The following is an 18354-nucleotide window of genomic DNA, read 5'->3' on the forward strand; positions in this document are numbered from 1 at the left end:
GCAAATAAACATCATAACTTGTATATATAGAGACCACAGGGGGGAAAAAAAGGAAAAAAGCTCTTTTTCCTGCTTTTAAACAAGGGGTCCCACATTTTCACTTTGTACTGGCCGCCACAAATTATGTAGCCTCCGTACAAAATGTGTAACCAGACCCAAGCATAGTAGTTTCCAAACTCTGCCCTTCAGAGCCCTTAGGGATTTCTCTGGGCACCTTCCAATCCCCATGGTGTAGGTAAGAGTGACTTTGACAGGAGCAGTTTAGTAGGTGTGGAGTAGGGAGTAGCCAGATAGGAGTGTATGGAGGAGTGAGTCAAAGGTGAGGGTGTTGATAGCAGTTGAAACAGAAACAGAGTTGTCCGAAAGACTGGCTTTGAAGAATAGGGAAGAGAGTGGTAGCTGGGGTGGGAGATAAAATAGAGGGAAGTGTTCTTTGTTTGTTTTCTGTTTTTTAAAGAGAACTGAGAATATTTAAGTGTTAATAAGATGAAGTTAGTCCAGAGGGTAAAGTTAAATATAATCATTTCTAAAATATTTACTAAAAATTTATTGTATAGTTTTTGCTTTTTGTTTTTTTTGCGGTACGCAGGCCTCTCACTGTTGTGGCCTCTCCCGTTGCGGAGCACAAGCTCCGGACGTGCAGGCTCAGTGGCCATGGCTCACAGGTCCAGCCGCTCCACGGCATGTGGGATCCTCCTGGACTGGGGCACAAACCCGTGTCCCCTGCATCGGCAGGTGGACTCTCAACCACTGTGCCACCAGGGAAGCCCCTGCTATACATTTTTGACGTTCAAAACTTTTCATGTTCCAAAGCAACAGAAGGTGCCTTAGATTCTATTCTTTCTACCCAAGTAGGAGAGAGCAGTGTGAGCCCCCTTAATGTGGCTCAGGGTCATCCATATTTGGCTGTCTTTTCTGCTGTTGGGCTGGTGCTGGAGCACAAGGCCACACAATCCATTTTTCTTGACTCAATAGTACGATAGGGTGATCTTTTGCCCTTGCACACTGTGTTTGGGTGTGAGATCTGTTGGGCTTTTGAATACTCAGTCATGCAGCATGCTAGGGGCAGCTGTCATATTAGCTCCTTCAGGTATCTGGGATAGCTTTTGGCAGTGACCACTATTCTTTGACTTCCTAGGGAACTGGAATTAATTGGCTTCTACTTGAATAAAATATTTATCAGAATTTGAAAGTAGTGAATAGAAGTATTTTGGATTACTATATTTTTGTTTCCTTACCTGTAAAATGGGAATAGTAATCCCTATATCACAAGTTGTTGAGAAGATTAAATGAGATAAGATATGCTTAGTACATTGTCTGGCACATGATTTGATGCTTGACAAATATTAGTTTCCTTCCTCATCCCTCTTCATCTCACTGGGACGAAGTGAGAGAGTGGCATTGACATATATACACTACCAAATGTAAAATAGATAGCTAGTGGGAAGCAGCCGCATAGCACAGGGAGATCAGCTCGGTGCTTTGTGACTGCCTAGAGGGGTAGGATAGGGAGGTTGAGAGGGAGACGCAAGGGAGAGGAGATATGGGGATATATGTATACATATAGCTGATTTACTTTGTTATACAACAGAAACTAACACAACATTGTAAAGCAATTATACTCCTATAAAGATGTTAAAAAATTATTGGTAAAATGTGCATGGATAAATATAGTAACACCTATATTTTAAAAGAAAATTTAAATAAGAAGAAAATTACTGGTTAAAAAAAGTGTTGTGTGGCTATACCTTTCTTGATGCAGTAGGGATGGTTGCATAAATTATGTGCAAAATTAATTAAGAATTTTTAGTTAGGTTGGATGAAATTTCTGTTAAAAGAAGACTTTCAGTGATAATTCCTTTTCCAAAGAGGGGGAAGTACTTTTGTAAAGAAAATAACTCCAGTTTATTTTTAAAAATATTTTTCTGTGTAATGGCAAATAGATTTTAGCCTCTGTGGCTCCCCCTTTTCTTATCTGTAAAGTCAGAATAATAATATACAATGTGATATATTGTATATGTTGTTATAAAGTTCTTGCAAGAATGGTGGCTAGCACATTGTAAGTGCTCAATAAATATGAGCAATAATTATTATTTTCTTCAACTGCATATTATTTTGAGATTTAGAGATCCAGTATTTTTAAATACTTATATTTGTGATAGTAAAGGAGTATTCTTTATTCTTAAAGATGTTTATGATATGTTAGTATATATCAGTAACATTAGGAGGAGGCATACTGTGAGTCACATGCCATTTCTCTTTATTTTTTTGTTGTGGTAAAATATACATATCATAAAATTTATCATTTTGACCATTTTTAAGTATACAATTCAGTGGCATTAAGAACATTCACAGTTGTACAAACAGCACCACTCTCCAGTTCCAGAACTTTTCATCACCCCAAACAGAAACTTAGTACCTGACTTAGTATGAAATACTAACCCCCCCATTCCTCTTAGGTTACCCCAGTCCCCAGTGACCTCTATGCTATTTTCTGTCTTTATGAATTTGCCTCTTCCAGGTACATAAGTGAAGTCATAAATTATTCTTTTCATCTGGCTTATTTCATTCAGCATATTTTCATGGTTCAGCTATGATGTAGCATGTATCAGAATTTTGTTCCTCTATGTGACTGAATAATATTCCATTGTATGTATATGCCACATTTTGTTTCTCCATTCATCTGTCGATGGATACTTGGTTATTTCTACCTGTTGAATATTGTGAATAATGCTGTTATGAACATTGACATAAAAGTATCTGTCTGAGTCCCTGCTTTCCAGTTTTTTTGGGTATATACTTAGAAGTGGAATTGGTTGATCATATGGGAATTCTACATTTAACTTTTTGAGGAACTGTGAAACTTCTTTCCACAGTGGCTGCACCATTTTATATTCCCACTTGCAATGCACCAGAGTTCCAATTTCTCCACATCTTTGCCAACATCTATTTTTTTCTTTCCATTTTTTTAAAATAGCCTTCCTAATGGATATGAAGTGATATCTCATTGAAGTTTTGATTTTCCTAATAATTAACAAGCACGTGAACATCTTCCCACATGCTTGTCGGTCACGTATATATTTTCTTTGAGGAAATGTCTATTCAAGTCCTTGGCCCATTTTTAATATATATTTTTAAATATATTTGTTGTTGCTATCTATATATATATATATATATTTGTTGTTGAATTATAGGACTTCTTTATATATTCTGGATATTAATCCCTTATCAGATATATGAATTGCAAATATTTTCTCCCATTCTGTGGGTTGTCTTTTCACTCTCTTGATAGTGTCCTTTGTTACATAAAAGTGTTTGGTTTTGATGAAGTTCCATTTGTCTATTTTTTTTCTTTTGTTGCCTGTGTTTTTAGTGTCATATCCAAGAAAACATTGTCAGACCCAGTGTCCTGAATCTCTTCCCTTACATTTTCTTTTAAGAATTTTATACTTTAAAAAAACAATAAAGAAGTTTATACTTTTAGCTCTTATGTTTAGGTCTTTGATCCTGTTTGAGTTAATTTTTGTATATTGTATAAGATAAGGATCCAGCTTCATTCTTTTGAATGTGGATATCCAGTTTTCCCAGCACAATTTGTTGAAAAGACTGTCCTTTTCTTATTGAATGACTTTGGCACCCTTGTTGAAAATTAATTGACCATGTATGTGAAGCTTTATTTCTGGGCTTTTGTATTGTATTCCACTGGTCTGTGTTTGTCTTTATGCCAGTATGACACTGTTTTGATTACTGTAGCTTTGTAGTAAGTTTTGAAATCAGGTATGGGTCTTAGAACTTTGTTCTTTTTCAAAATTGTTTTGATTATTTGGGCTTACTTGAGATTTCCATATGAATTTTAGGATAGGTTTGTTTTTTTTAAATTAATAAATTAAGTTATTTTAGTTTTGGCTGCATTGGGTCTTTGCTGTGCATGGGCTTTCTTTAGTTGCAGCGAGTGGGGGCTAATCTTCGTTGCAGTGCATGGGCTTGCCGTGGCTTCTCTTGTTGCGGAGCACAGGCTCTAGGTGCACAGGCTTCAGTAGTTGTGGTGTGCGGGCTTTGGTAGTTGTGGCACGCAGGTTCAGTGGCCGTGGCTTGCAGGCTCTAGAGCGCAAGCTCAGTAGTTGTGGTGCACAAGCTTAGTTGCTCTGCGGCATGTGGGATCTTCCCGGACTAGGGCTTGAACCCATGTACCCTGCCTTGGCAGGCGGATTCTTAACCACTGAGCCACCAGGGAAGCCCTAGGATAGGTTTTTGTTCTATCTGCTTTTAATATAGTCATTAATTTAAATGTTAAAAATTACAGATTGAAATAGTTTGTGAGTATTCCAAAAAATAAAATCCTTAAGGCTTCCCATAGTTGTCAACATATAAGGCAATACACAGTATATTCAATTGATTCATAGTACAGTCGTCCCTTGGTATCTGGGGGGTTTGGTTCTGGGACCCCTCACAGATTACCAGAATCTGAGGATGCTCAAGTCCTTTATATGAAATGGTATAGTATTTGCATATAACTTACACACATCCTCCCATATACTTTAAATCATCTCTAGATTACTTATAATCCTAAATACAATGGAAATGCTATATAAATAGTAGCCAGTGCATGACAAATTCAAATTTTGCTTTTTGGAACTTTCTGGAATTTAAAAAAATATATATTTTCCCCTTGTAGTTGGTTGAATTTGTAGATAACAAAACCCATGAATATACAGGGCTGATTTTTTAAAGATCATACTCCAAGTGTACAGTGAGACCGTGATGTAATTAAATTGATCCTTGAATGTAAATTTTAGGGATGCCTTATTATTTTAAAACTATATCACTATAGAAGCATTGTTATATGGTGATTAAGAGTATGCCTTTTGGGTATATGCACCCCAGTGTTCATAGCAGCACTATTTACAGTAGGCAAGACATGGAAGCAACCTAAATGTCCATCAACAGATGAATGGATAAAGAAGATGTGGTATCTATATACAATGGAATATTACTTAGCCATAAAAAAGAATGAAATAATGCCCTTTGCAGCAACATAGATGGACCTAGAGATTATATGTCAGACAGAGAAAGACAAATACCATATGATATCACTTATATGTGGAATCTAAAATATACAAACAGAAACAGACTCACAGACATAGAAAACAAATTTATGGTTACCAAAGGGGAAAGGGTGTGGGGGAGGGATAAATTAGGAGTTTGGGATTAGCAGATACAAAATACTATATATATAAAATAGATAAACAACAAGGTCCTACTGTATAGCACAGGGTGCTATGTTCAATATCCTGTGATAAACCATAATGGAAAAGAATATGAAAAATAATTTATGTGTATATAAAAATATATACACACACACACGCACATACACACATATATGTAACTGAATCACTTTGCTGTATACCAGAAACTAACCAACATTATAAATCAACTATACTTCAATTTTTTAAAAAAGTATGCTTTTTGGAATCAGACATGCATTTATTTGAATCCTGGGTCTGCCATTCACCACCTGTATGATTTTGGGCAAGTTACTCCTCTTTGAGCCTCAGTTTTCTTATCTGTAAAATGAAAATAATAATAGGGTTGTTTTGAAAAACAGTTGTAGTGACATACAAGGATTTTAGCACTGTGATACGCTTAAATACTCAAATAGTTTAATAACTAAAAGAAATTTCAGGCTGATGTATTTTTTTTTTAAATGGGGTTCTCTATTTGGAAAGATGTTTGATAACGAAAGAGTGATCAGCTAGTGATCTGTGGGCTGCCAGCTTTTCTTCTAACATGCTGTATGATTGAAGACAGCTCTGGGCTGTGATTTTCTCATTGCAAAATAAGGTCTGTTCTAGATACTGTTTTTCAATTATGTCTTTCATTTTTCTCTCTATTCTCTTCTGGGATCCTTCTTAGATGTGTTTTGAACTATCTTATTCTATCTTCTTTGTCTCAACCTCTTTTTCCTGTATTTATCTCCTTGTCTGTCCTGAATTTTAGGTTATTTCCTTGAGTTAATATTCCTAGTCTCTAATTATCAGCTGTGTACTGTTCAGACCACCTGTTGAGGTCCTACACCCCCTAAATCAGGTCTACCTCCTCTTTTATTTCTAGAGTTTCTATTTGATTCTTTTTCAGATCTGCCTGATCATTTTCTATACTGTCCTTTTTTAAAAAAAAACAAAAACCTTATTACTTCTCTTCCTGTCTTTATCTCTTTTAACATTTTAAAAATCATTGTTTTAAAATTTTTTAGTCTGTTGAATTATGCCTAACTCTTGTGGTGCAGATGGTCCCATCTACATCACCATTCTGGGTGGTAGGTAGAGTTTTTTCCTAGTCTCTATTTCATGCATAGACCTTGGCGATTCTTGATTTTATTCAGGTAGTTCGTGTCCACCAAGCAGCATGCGTGAAGTTGCAACCTGGGCACCTCTCACTGAGGTGGCATCAGGGTGCCCCTCCAGTGGCTGATTCTATTACTTTTCCTGGGAGCTTTATTGGCTTCACCTTCTGCTCATTATTCTGTCTTTATTTCCTCTTGTCTTCTAGCAGTTGAGGGATTTCCTTTCCTTGGATATGAGCTCAGGCATGTAGCCTAAAACTGTTTTAATATATTCTACCCATTGTGTGTTTTCAGATCAAGAGCTGTCTCTTTCTGCAGAGGCCTAGTACACCATTTTCACAATATTGACTGGAAGCCTCTGCAGATATCTAGACATGTACATGTATATTCCCCTGTTTAATAAATCTTTAGAATATTTGGTTAAACATCTCATCTTTTTTTAGTCCTGGCATAATACTTTGTACAGAGATAGTTCTCAGTAACTAGGTATTGAATGAGTGAATGAATGAATGAAATCTAAGGCATTGGTTTCCAGTTTTGAAGTTTAATAGCCCATTGGTGAAACTTTAAACTTCCCTGTTGCTTAATTTTTCAATTTTCTTTTGCCTTATTCTCTTTATAAAAAAAGTGAACAGAATTAGAGGTGAGCCATAGAGGGGAGAATACCCAGAAACTAAAACACAGTAGAGAGTTCAAAATTGCATCAAGAATTAGTGATTCAAAGAGGAAGGTAAATATCAATAAGCCACTAAAACAGAATCAGTGAAAAGTCCCCAGGGACCCTTTTGAAAGGAGAGAGCGGTGTTATCAGCTCCCCCTGTTTCAACCATTTGTGTTTTTTCATGAAATTCAGCTCCTTATCTTTCTAAGCAGACTTTGATAAAAGATTGCCAACTAAGTAGTGTGTTTTTTCTTGACTTCCAAAGCTGCTTTAATTTTCTCATAAATACCAAGATAATCTCACTTAAACTAAGTGCCTCCTTCCATCTCAGACAGAGCCTGTTTTCCTGCTTTTTCAGCTTGAGGAGGGTTAATATTGGCTCTGAATGAACATCTGCTGGCCCCATATTGACACAGGAATAAATTATTCAGCATGTAGTATTTGGGAATTTAAAAGCTCCATGATGAATTCTACAAAACTATATTATGTCTCTGACGTTCTAGGGTTTCATTATTTTGTCTTCAATTATTCACAAAGGCTTTTCACCTCTCAAAGCATATATGGAATTCTTCAGATCAAGTGAGCCCAAGGCTGAAACGATGGAAGACTATATTAAGACATGATGTTCTCCTTTCTGTTTTGGTAGTATTTTTCTTTTTAAGTGGACTAAACAATCCTTTCTCTACACATATAAAATGGAATCTGTTTGTTGTGAGAGTGAGCTCTTTTGTTTGCAGAACACAGGTTGTTAGGAGACACTCTCTTTGTGCCCTGTTGTCAGTCCTTTCCTGACACCTCTGGAGAAATATTTCTTGAGGATTTTAACAGTAATTCTCAACCTTTATGTACCACACAGAATTATCTGTTTCCTATATGTGCATAGAGTGGTGCATTAAGATTTAAAATTGAGCAAGGGGGTCTCCTAAATACTCCTTGAATCATTTTCTGTTTCTCCACTATCAGTGCATTAACTCCAGCCCTCTTTGTTTCTGACAGCATTGCTGTGATGGCTTCCCCCTAACTCAGAGATTCGTGTGTGTGTGTGTGTGTGTGTGTGTGTGTGTGTGTGTTGGATTGCCTTAGCATTCTGGTGGAGCCTGTGATAACAAGAAAGAATGATTGTAGAAATACAGTTCCATCCATGGAGTCCTGTACAGCTCAAAGTGTGAAGTATCTTCTAGTTTAACCTAATCCAGACCTCAAACAATATCCCATCAAAGCTAAAACTTTCCATTCTTGTGATTAACTCCAAAGAAAATTTTTGGAGAGTTTGAGCAAAACACATTAAGCATGGAAAAAAAAACCTCTTTTTTTTTGATGAACAGATAACTAAAAACTATTAGTACTTTAAAAAGACTAGAAACTGAAATAAAGATTTTCTTACCAGCATTAATCATACACACAATACATTTGAGTCCTAAAATTGCTAGTAAATCTGCTAGATACACAAAATGTATAATAGAAAAATAAGTTGATATAGTTTTGAGAAAATTGTACTTTATCTGGAATGCAGTTAATGTTTAAACTTGCCACTTTAGTACTGCTCTTATAGTCTTCTTTAGTTGCTATTTTATATACAATGTGTGTAGGAAGGGACCAAGAAAGGTGAGGGATAATGGATCTGTTTTTCTCCAGTGCTTATGTCAGTCTCTGCTAATGAGTTAGATATGAAAAGCAATATATTTATTTACTCTTTCCCCTCCTAGGTACATACTAGACAGGTATGTCTGTGTTTTGTACATGAAGACTATTGTCCCATCTTCATTGTAACGTAATGTTGAGTTAATATTTTTAAAAGTGTTGAGCACTCTAAGGGGTTAATAGTAATGCACTGAGAATGTGTCATTCATCCACTTTTTTTTTTTTGTTTTAAACCAACTGGTTAGTGGAAAGTTAATTCAAATCTTTTCTGGGCTACAGTAAGTAATGATTTGTTTTCATATTTTGCCCCAAGTACATAATGGCATAAGTTATAATGGTTGTTTACATTTGTATCTAACTGTTTACAGAACATTTTTACTTATTTGATCTTATTTTATCCTCACAGTAACTTGTGACGTGAGTATGTCAGGGATTATTTTTCTCTGTTTCACAGACAAGGAAACTGAGGCCCAGGGAGGTTGTGACTGTGGCAGAGCTGAGACTGAACTCGGGCCTCTTGGCTCCTTTCCAGTGCTCTTTTCTGTAACTCCAGTCAGAGAGGGTTTGTTCTTTGGTTTCTCTGTAGTATCTTTTTGTACTACTCAGGCAGATGGATGGGCTTTTGTTCAGTCATGGTAATGGACATGGCTTATGTCCCCACCTGCTTGGTATACAATCAGAGGCTATATGGAGCAGTGTCCATTTAAAATATTAAATTGCATCAAAACTTATGACATTTAAAGTACATTTACAATTCAGTTAAGATAACAATTTCATCTGTTTCTATGTAATTACAGAGCTTTTCAGTCACTTTAATTTAGCAGGCTGGAAAAATATGACCTCTGGCTACATGGCCTTTTCATTTTATGTGCGCACACGTGCGTGTTTGTGTGTGTGTAACTGATGAACTTGGGGAGGTTTCAGTACTTTCTGCTCTGCTTTTCCAAGGGCTCTAATTGTCTCTACTGCAACCCCCAAGCCTCCTCCTGTCTGCTGACAGCAGTCAGGATTTCCATGTGACATAGAGCAGCAGATTATTGATTTTGTTTTTTGTGTCAGTGCACTGTGTGTGTCACCTGAGGTGGTCGTGTGGGCATTTAGTTCATCAGTGATTATGCACAGGCCCCACTTTAGCTTGAGCGAGGAAGGAAATGTCAAACAGGAAAGGACTGGGACGATTCTTTTAAGAGTGAACACCAGGGAATTTATACTAGAAACACTGAGCTGTCACTTCTCCTTCAGCGTTTCACTTTGATTTCCAGTTGGCATGTTTAAAGAGGCTGACATTTCGTTTCTCCATGTTCACTTGAGCAGGGAGTATGGGATCAGAAGCCATCGATTGGTTAGAAGTAGTCTATAACTCTTAAGTAGCATTCGATCATGAATGAAAGCTCCACATGTTTGGAAGTCAGCTCCCAAACAGCTGGGTATATCTACCGCCTGTGGAGGTCTGTCTGTTCTGATTCAAACATGGAGAAGTTGTTTTAGTTCTTCTAGGCTTCAGGGAAGGCTTACTTCCTCTCAGGTGAGAGCTAATTCCAAGGATTTTAGGAAATCTCTGTGCTCTATCTTGGGCTCAGGTAACCTCTGGAGGCCTGTGAGGCTAGGCCCACACCTGGTACCCTCTGGGAGCCCCAGGGAGTGCTGAATATCATCTCTTTTCCTTGACCCTTCAGCTACATTCCACCTTTCAAGGACAGGAGGCAGATGGGAGGATTTGAGGCCACTGTGCATGTGGGGAAGGGCTAGAGTTTCATCTACTGGTTTCACATTTTTTTTGACAACCTGAGACCACATCTTTCTACAGTTGTTTCTAGTATCTAAGAGTGTAATGGTTATTTTCTTCTATAGATTTTACCCAAGGGTGAATCTTCTCCTATCATAGCCCTCAAGCACTAGGTGGACTGTCTGAAATCAAGGTACAGGTTCTATCTAGACTGACTTGGAATCGTGGAAAGGCATGTGTTTGGCTCTTTCCTGCTTGCTTCAGACTCAAGTGGCAAGCCTGCTTTTGGTTTTGGTTGGTTGATGCCAATCTGATAGTTCTGAAGGGAGATGTCAAAACCCCATTGCTTTAAGTCTCTCTCTCTCACAATGTGTGAGATTGCATAGGTGCTGTTCTTCCCACTGCCCTTCCTAGTGGGCCTCACCTGCTCCAAATAGGTTAGGAGTAAATTTGGTGATCTGGGGCATTAGGTGTTCTTTGCATGTATATTGTTGCTGAGTATGTACTGATGATTGCTTCTCAAGCTGCCTGTGGTGAGACTCTATTACGAAACTCTAGGGATGAAATACGAAATCGAATGGAGTGCATGTAAATGAGGAAGAGTGGTAAGTAGAAGGAGCATGTACTGAGGAGAAAAGTGATTTTCAAGAGCTTTTCCTTTAAAATCTTTAGTTTGTTTCTACCCTGATCACGTCACTGAATGTTTTTTGAATTTTTTGCTTGCTTGTTTTTTGACTTTTAATTTTTTTGTTTTTATTTTTGTGTTTTTTTCCTTTTGATTTAAGTTGATTTCTTTCTTTCTGTGCTATGCAGTATGCTTGTCCAGTGCTCTCCCGCAGCTCCTACCCCATCCCCTGGAACAAGGGGATGGGCACTTATTTTTACCCTATTCTCTCCCTGCTCCCCTTCCTCTATATGATCTGCATTGTCTGTATGTAAAAAGTCCTGTATGTTACAGAGATTGTCGATCTGTGGAGTGTATACCAAGGATGGCTATTAAGCAGTTTTCACGGATATTTATTTCAACAAGTCCCACTCCTTGTCACTCGCAAGGGCTACTGTCGGCCACCTGCCCTAGCAGGTGGTAGCTTTTGGATCTTTCCCCCATAGTCTGTGGCCCATTTTCAGCCAGCTTGGATCTCTTGTTCTCAAATTCTGTTGAGAGTTTGGAGTTGGTGTGGCCCTCCTGGCTTTTAGAAGTTTCCAATTATCATAAAGTGGACCCAGTGTTTCAAATAAGAGCTGTTGGCCAGCACGTGTCTTCATCCCCAGCTATTCAGGTTGCTGTCCGTGATCCAGTCGGACACATTAGAGTGAAAGCAATGCACAACCACTTTGACGAGGTTGGTAATCTCTGGCATAAAGGATGATCGACTATGAACTGACGGGGATGGTTAGTTAGGCAAACCTGAGGTAATGTCCCAAATCTGCCACCTATTATCTTCTGGCCTTGGACATTTTATTTACCCTTCTGAACATTAATATCTGCTAGTAAAATGAGCTAATAGTACCTATTTCACAGATTGTTGTGGAGATGAAATGATACCATATATGAAAGGTAGCCAGGGTAGTGCCTGACATTTAATGTTTGTTTTCCTTTCTTTCACACAAGCCATCCCTACCACCAACTCCCACCCCGAAGATTTAATAAGAACTCAGAAGTTTATAAGGGAAAATGAGTGTTTCACATTAGTTATATGAAATAATTTGCCTGTGAATGCTGACTTTTTTTTCTGAGAGAAGGTTTTAACATTGAATAAATTCCCTGTTATTTAAAATGCTTCAGTAAATTTTGTTTGAAGTAAAGATGGTCTGTGTAACTACTTAAGATCCCTTCAAGCCCTGTAATTTTATAATTCATTGTTATCTTTGAAAAACCAATATAATATGCCTTTCTGGGTTTTAAGTTCTAATATTTATGCAGTAGAAGTTTTTGAAAAAAAAAAGAGTGAGCTTCATAAGAAATTTTTCTTGTTTATGTACCCGGAGAATTAATGTTTTTGTGATGATGTTTTCTCTTAAAAATAAAAACAACTAAAATTTAGAGTTTCTTGCCTTGGGCTCTGTGAGCAAACTCAGGCAGACAGATCCATAAAAGGTCATTGCAGGCACCTCAGCTAATTCAGTGACCGTAGCTCTCTGAGATGAGTGAGGCTGAGGGAAATGGGAGGGAAGGAGGGCTGGGAAAGGAGATGGTTCAGGACTTGAGGACTCAGTAGTCCCACGTGCTGTGTAAGGATCTTCAGAGGGTGATTATTAGCATTTTGGCAGCAGTTATTTTTTTTCCCTAACTGTGAGTTTTTTTTTTTCAGGGGTCTAGCTTTGGAAGTTCTGTTAAACCAGCACTTTATTGGCTATAATGTGACATATCCGTTTGTGGTTCCAAATATTTGTGGTTGTTGTGTTTGTTTGTTTTAATTTCAGTTCCTGTGATATTAAGACCAGCTGATTAAAGTTATTTATTTCAATAGAGAAAGGTATTATGACTAAACTGTGCTGAATAAAACTTCAGTCAGGACAGCAGCATACTTCCATGGAAAGAGCAGGGCCTTTGAAGTTAGATCTGAGTTTGAATCCCAACTGAATTGCTTGAGTGTGTGTGACATGGGGTAGCTGCTCAGCCTCTCAGAGGCTCCTCTCCCTCACTAGAAAAATGAATTGGTAATTCTTATGGTTTAGGGTGGTTGAGAGCATTGATTTATGTCAAGTGCCCTATATGTAAGGGTATCCCCATGTTCTTCTACTTCCCCTTCCACTCCTTATTCATAAAAGAATTCAACCTCTGGTTTCATGTGGGGCCAGGGCCTTTCCAGCTCCTTTGGAGATGAAAGGAGAGAAAAAACCCTCCCTTTCTCCTCCTAATTAAGGTCAGAGAGACTCATTTTCTCACCCCTTTGGGAAACTTCCCTATCCCAATGGGCTATATTTTATTTCATGCAGATTATAGAATTAGGATGATTATAAAATAACTTTGAGAATAGGGCATAAGTGGAGTGCTTGTGTGGTTGTTAATTGTAATAATTCTCATTGCTAATAATACCAATCAGAAGAATGGATTTATTATTTTCAGTTATGTTTTCTTTAAACATTCCAAATCTTTTAACATGTTAGAGACTCAGTCCTACAATTTCCTTAATGCTTTCAGATTCTTTAGTTTGACAGGTGGTATCATGATTTAATACTAGCAACAAGGTATTTGTTGTATGTTAATTCTTAAGCCTATTTCAAAAAGACCTTAATATCTGATTATTTTAATCAGATAGGAAAGCTGAAGAAATTTTGAGTTGAGATTATTTTAAAGGAAGCATGGTTGAATTTGCTGTTCTTTTCTTGGTAATGTTGCTTCAGGTAGTGAATGTTTCATTATTCTCTCTGGTCAGTGGCTGTTCTTTAAGACTCAGCTTGAAGGCACTTGTTTTAAATGTAGTCTAATTTCTGACTTGTGTTGCAAGACACCACACTAAATTTCTGGACCTGTGATGACAGGATTAGTGATGGTTAGCACACTTTTTCGTAGACATAGAGCAGAAGCCAAATGACTAGTAGAATGACTAAGGCTGTTTTAAAATAGTAAATGCTATTTGTTTGTATTGAATTTTATAATACTGCTAAAGGGTAATTGGGGATATATACATATGTGGTTATGTTCATGTATAAGCAATAGCATATACTTAATGTTGAAATAAAGAATTCTTTTCTTTGTCCTTTCTGTATGCTCCCAAGGAAATTAAAAATACCAGAACACTGGGTTAATCCAAGTTTTTACTGTTCATGTAATTTTTTAAATAGGTAGAAGCTAGTTTTATATCGGCATTTGAAAGCTATAGAGCAGCTGTACTGGTGTGCAGAATACATAACTCAGTGAAAATGTTGCTGTATACAGACTCCAATAGATGTTTATAGATGGTTGCACATGTTCCAAATTAAATTATATTCATCTCCAGTGCCACGTTCTACAAGTCTCACAAAAAGGACTTACTGGTGCTCGATAAAAGTAATCCTTTGGAATTCTTGAATTAGATTTAGGACAGTGTTACTCCTCTGTATCACAAACTTTTAAAGACGCATGTGACTTTCCCCATCCAGGATTTTCTGTCTAATCTCTATTGTGTTTTAATCTATATTTAAACAACTTTGTGGATTATACATTTTGGAGATGGTTCTTACTATTAAGTAAATCTGTAGTTTAATATGCATCATTCATAAGGTGTTGTACTTTTTCATTATGTTTACATGTGTATGTATGTTCCCTTTGCCACCAATTAGAAGTTGTCGCAGTGAAAATATTTCTTTTGCTTAACTTTCTTTTTTTGGTGAGAATTAGCCTGGTTCCCTAGTAGCAGAGGCTGATGTGAATTAAAAGGTTTTTGGAATTTCCTCTCATGGGTCTAATAAAATTTGTAGTTTAGGTCTGAGTTTGTATATGTTAATTTCTCACATTCATTTGAAAAATACTTTATACTTTAAGCTATTCTAGTTTCTCTTATCTGGCTAGTTTCCATTATATAGTTATAATACGATCAACAGTTTGTTCTACAAATTAGACATGCTGCATGGATACATTTATCTGATAAAACTGTGGTATGCCCTCAGCTCTGATATACAAATTTGATTGGATCTGTATGAAAGATATGTTCTTAACACATGCTTTTACACATATATGCATGTACATATAATTTTACACATACTTTTTTGCATGTATCATACATATATAAAATCTAAGTGTCTTATAAATTAATTTCATCTTGCTTTGTCCACTTTTATCTGTGACGTTTATATAACCAAATGACTATTTTAAATCAATTTAAACCAACATAAAAAATTAGAGAAATTCCAAATTTTGTAAAATAATATATGTTTGAATAGAAAAATATTGGCAATATATAAGCTAAAATGAAAGTGATGATCTCTGGGTAATGAGATTAAAGGATGAGCTAAATTTTTGTTATGCTTTTTATTTTTCCTAAATTTTCTGGAATGAACATATATTCTTTAATTAGAATAATATAAATCATTTAAAAAATAATATTTATTTATCTTTTTATTTTTGGCTGCATTGGGTCTTTGTTGCTGCACAGGGGCTTTCTCTAGTTGTGGTAAGTGGGGACTACTCTGTTGCGGTGGCTTCTCTTGTTGCGGAGCTTGGGCTCTGGGTGTGTGGGCTTCATTAGTTGTGGCACGTGGGCTCAGTAGTTGTGGCTCACGGGCTCTAGAGCACAGGCTCAGTAGTTGTGGTACACAGGCTTAGTTGCTCCACGGCATGTGGGATCTTCACGGACCAGGGCTCGAACCCGTATCCCCTGCATTGGCAGGCGGATTCTTAACCACTGCGCCACCAGGGAAGTCCCTAAATCTTTAAAATAAGATAAATGTAGGGAATTCCCTGGCAGTCCAATGGTTAGGACTCTGCACATTCACTGCCAAGTGCGCAGGTTCAATCCCTGGTTGAGGAACTAAGATCCCACAAGCCCCCCGGTAAGGCCAAAAAAACCAACCAACCAACCAAACAAATAAGATAAATGTAGTTTAAATTTTTTTGAAAGAAACATTTGAAATTTATTCTACCTTTTAGTTGAGAAATGTGTTTTTACTTGATTACTAATGTGATAAATATATTAGCATAAAAATTTTGAGTTTAAATTATGAAATTAACTGTAAAATAATTTTTTAGTAATATTAACTTTTTATTGCACCATCACATTAGCATGTTAATTATGCTCTGAGAACATAGTCCTCTAACCTAGTCCATATGTAGCAATTAGGGAATTTAACACAAGAAACAATTTTAACTTTTATAAACCAAAGATCAATAACTTTTTTTTTTTTGGCTGCACCATGCGGCTTGCGGAATCTTAATTCCCCGACCAGGGATCGAACCCGTGTCCACTGCAGTGGAAGCACAGAGTCCTAACCACTGGACCACCAGGGAATTCCTCGGATCAGTAACTTTTTATTACAGAGTTTTGAAGTATGTTCAGAGTACAAATACATACCAAAATTGACTAACATTAAAACGTGTTTATGATATAATCTGAGCTAGTTCAAAATTGCAAAAACCCCTAAGGAAAGAATTAGGAAGTCTGACAAATTCCAAAAGAAACATGAAATTTACTCATGTTGTTACCACTTTGCAATTAATTGAGCAGCTTTTTTTTCCTTCCTCTATTGTTTTGATGTATTGGTCTCCAAATGCCCACAATTTTTGTTTGCATTTATCTTCAATTCATCTTAATTAGGGAGCTGAACAAAGGCAGTACTCTTTTGACCTTAGAGTTAGATGCTTCTTGGGATCCTCAGGGCATTAGTCATCATTAGGATTGTTTTAGCCTCTTGAAGATGCTACAGGTTGTACTCTTTGGAGACTTTAAAGTATTTTCTCTTCCTAGTCATCTAGTTTAATTCAATATTTCAGGCTATATTTAACGCTGGAAAACGACATCTGGACAATAAAAAAAATGTGATATTTTCAGAGCATTCATTAAACCTGTAAAATGTTATTTTCTCTACTCTGGTCACTTTATAGAGGACCTTAATTGTAGACCCTATTTATTAGAGACTCTTGAATGCATAAATCAATTTTGTCATTTTCTTTGGTCTAATGATAATGTGACTTGTTAATAATTACTCTAATAACTTCCAATTAATGAGAATTGTGACTTCATATTAGATTCCTTCTAATTAGTACTTTGTCATTTTACATCATCAGAAAATGGTGTTTACTGGTCTGGAAGTAAGGAAAGAGTTCCATTTGGCAGTAGGTGGTTCATTAACACATGGAAAGAAATAGAGTGGCTCACACCCTTCTTGCCAATTGCAAGTGTTTTTGTTAAAAGGGAAAGCTTGCCCTGCCTTGGGGGAAGGATGGTGGTGGCAGATATCTTATCCAGGACTCTTATGTTAGGTTTTCTTTTTGGAAAAAAATGTTTGAAGAAGAGACATTGAAATGAAACCAAGTATGATAATCACAAGATTCCAAATGATAGTGAATGTGGAAGTATTAAGGAGAAATTTAGGACGCCTCAGCAGTTAACCACTCTATAAATAATTAAAGAAGATTACATTTCATAGAACAGGATTTTAGGATGTTACACAGTTCTAAAGACCCTTAAGAGATCATTTAACCCAACCCCTCACTTTAGAAATGATGGAATTGAGGCTGGGAGAGGGAAAGTAATTGAAATTCATATAACTGGTCATTTACAAGGCTCGTACCAGCCCAAGGTTTCTTTACTACCTGTCTAGTGTTCTAGTTCACTACCATATATTATCACTGTCTTAATTAGTGTGCGATCAGGAAGATTAGGCTAAATGTGATTATGATTGAACTAGAGGCTAGAAAATACAGTGATTTGTTTTCTTGAGGTTTGTCAGAAGTTTGGTATAAAATTAGGCCAAAGAACTTTAACTTCTTTCACCATAATTGACAAAGTAAGTGATGAATAAGTATAAGGATTTTTAAAAATTTGGCATGTAAATGCTTTTTAAGTTAAATGTCATAGGAATAAGGAGCCCAATTGTGTAATTTAAGAGATTTTCCTGTTAGGCATAAGTGTAGCTACTATAGAAGTGTGGATAGAGGCGCAAAATGATCAGGTCAGAATTGAATGCTAGCAGAACAGTGAACATAACCTAGTTCATTTTCATATGGAAGACACCCCCTGGTATAGGACAGAGGGACATTCTTACTTCATCGCTTGAAATGCTTTCTCTGCTGTTGCAGTGTGAGACAAACAGCTGAAAAGATCAGGTTTTGAGTGGATACTAATGTCTCCAAACTATTTTATTTCAAGTATACAGATATCTGTATACTGTTATATCTATTTATGTTGAAATCTAGAAGCCTTCACTCTCAGGGGAGGATGAGTGAGACAGCAGGAAGAGATCAACTTTCTAAGCCTCCCTTTTTGTTTTTATTACAAGGTGTTTGTACAGTTGTTACTTTTGTCCAGTTAAAAAAAAATTATTCAGATTGTTTGAAATAAA

General features: G+C 36.7%; 1 protein-coding gene across 4 annotated transcripts in view; it reads left to right on the plus strand.

Moving 5' to 3' along the window:
• The window catches only part of TTC28 (tetratricopeptide repeat domain 28), a 579401-nt gene that overhangs the window by 250913 nt on the left and 310134 nt on the right, over positions 1–18354 (plus strand). The window contains exon 1 of one of the 4 annotated variants that reach the window (XM_029219021.1): positions 10946–10976. The exons of the other annotated variants lie outside the window; for them this stretch is intronic. The gene's annotated coding sequence lies outside the window, so the exon portion shown is untranslated. Of the gene's footprint in view, positions 1–10945; positions 10977–18354 lie in introns of those variants that run through there. 4 annotated transcript variants of the gene reach the window in all.

This window comes from Monodon monoceros, unplaced genomic scaffold (genome assembly GCF_005190385.1).
Source record: "Monodon monoceros isolate NGI ecotype Baffin Bay Population unplaced genomic scaffold, NGI_Narwhal_1 Super_Scaffold_1, whole genome shotgun sequence".
Lineage (NCBI taxonomy): Eukaryota > Metazoa > Chordata > Mammalia > Artiodactyla > Monodontidae > Monodon > Monodon monoceros.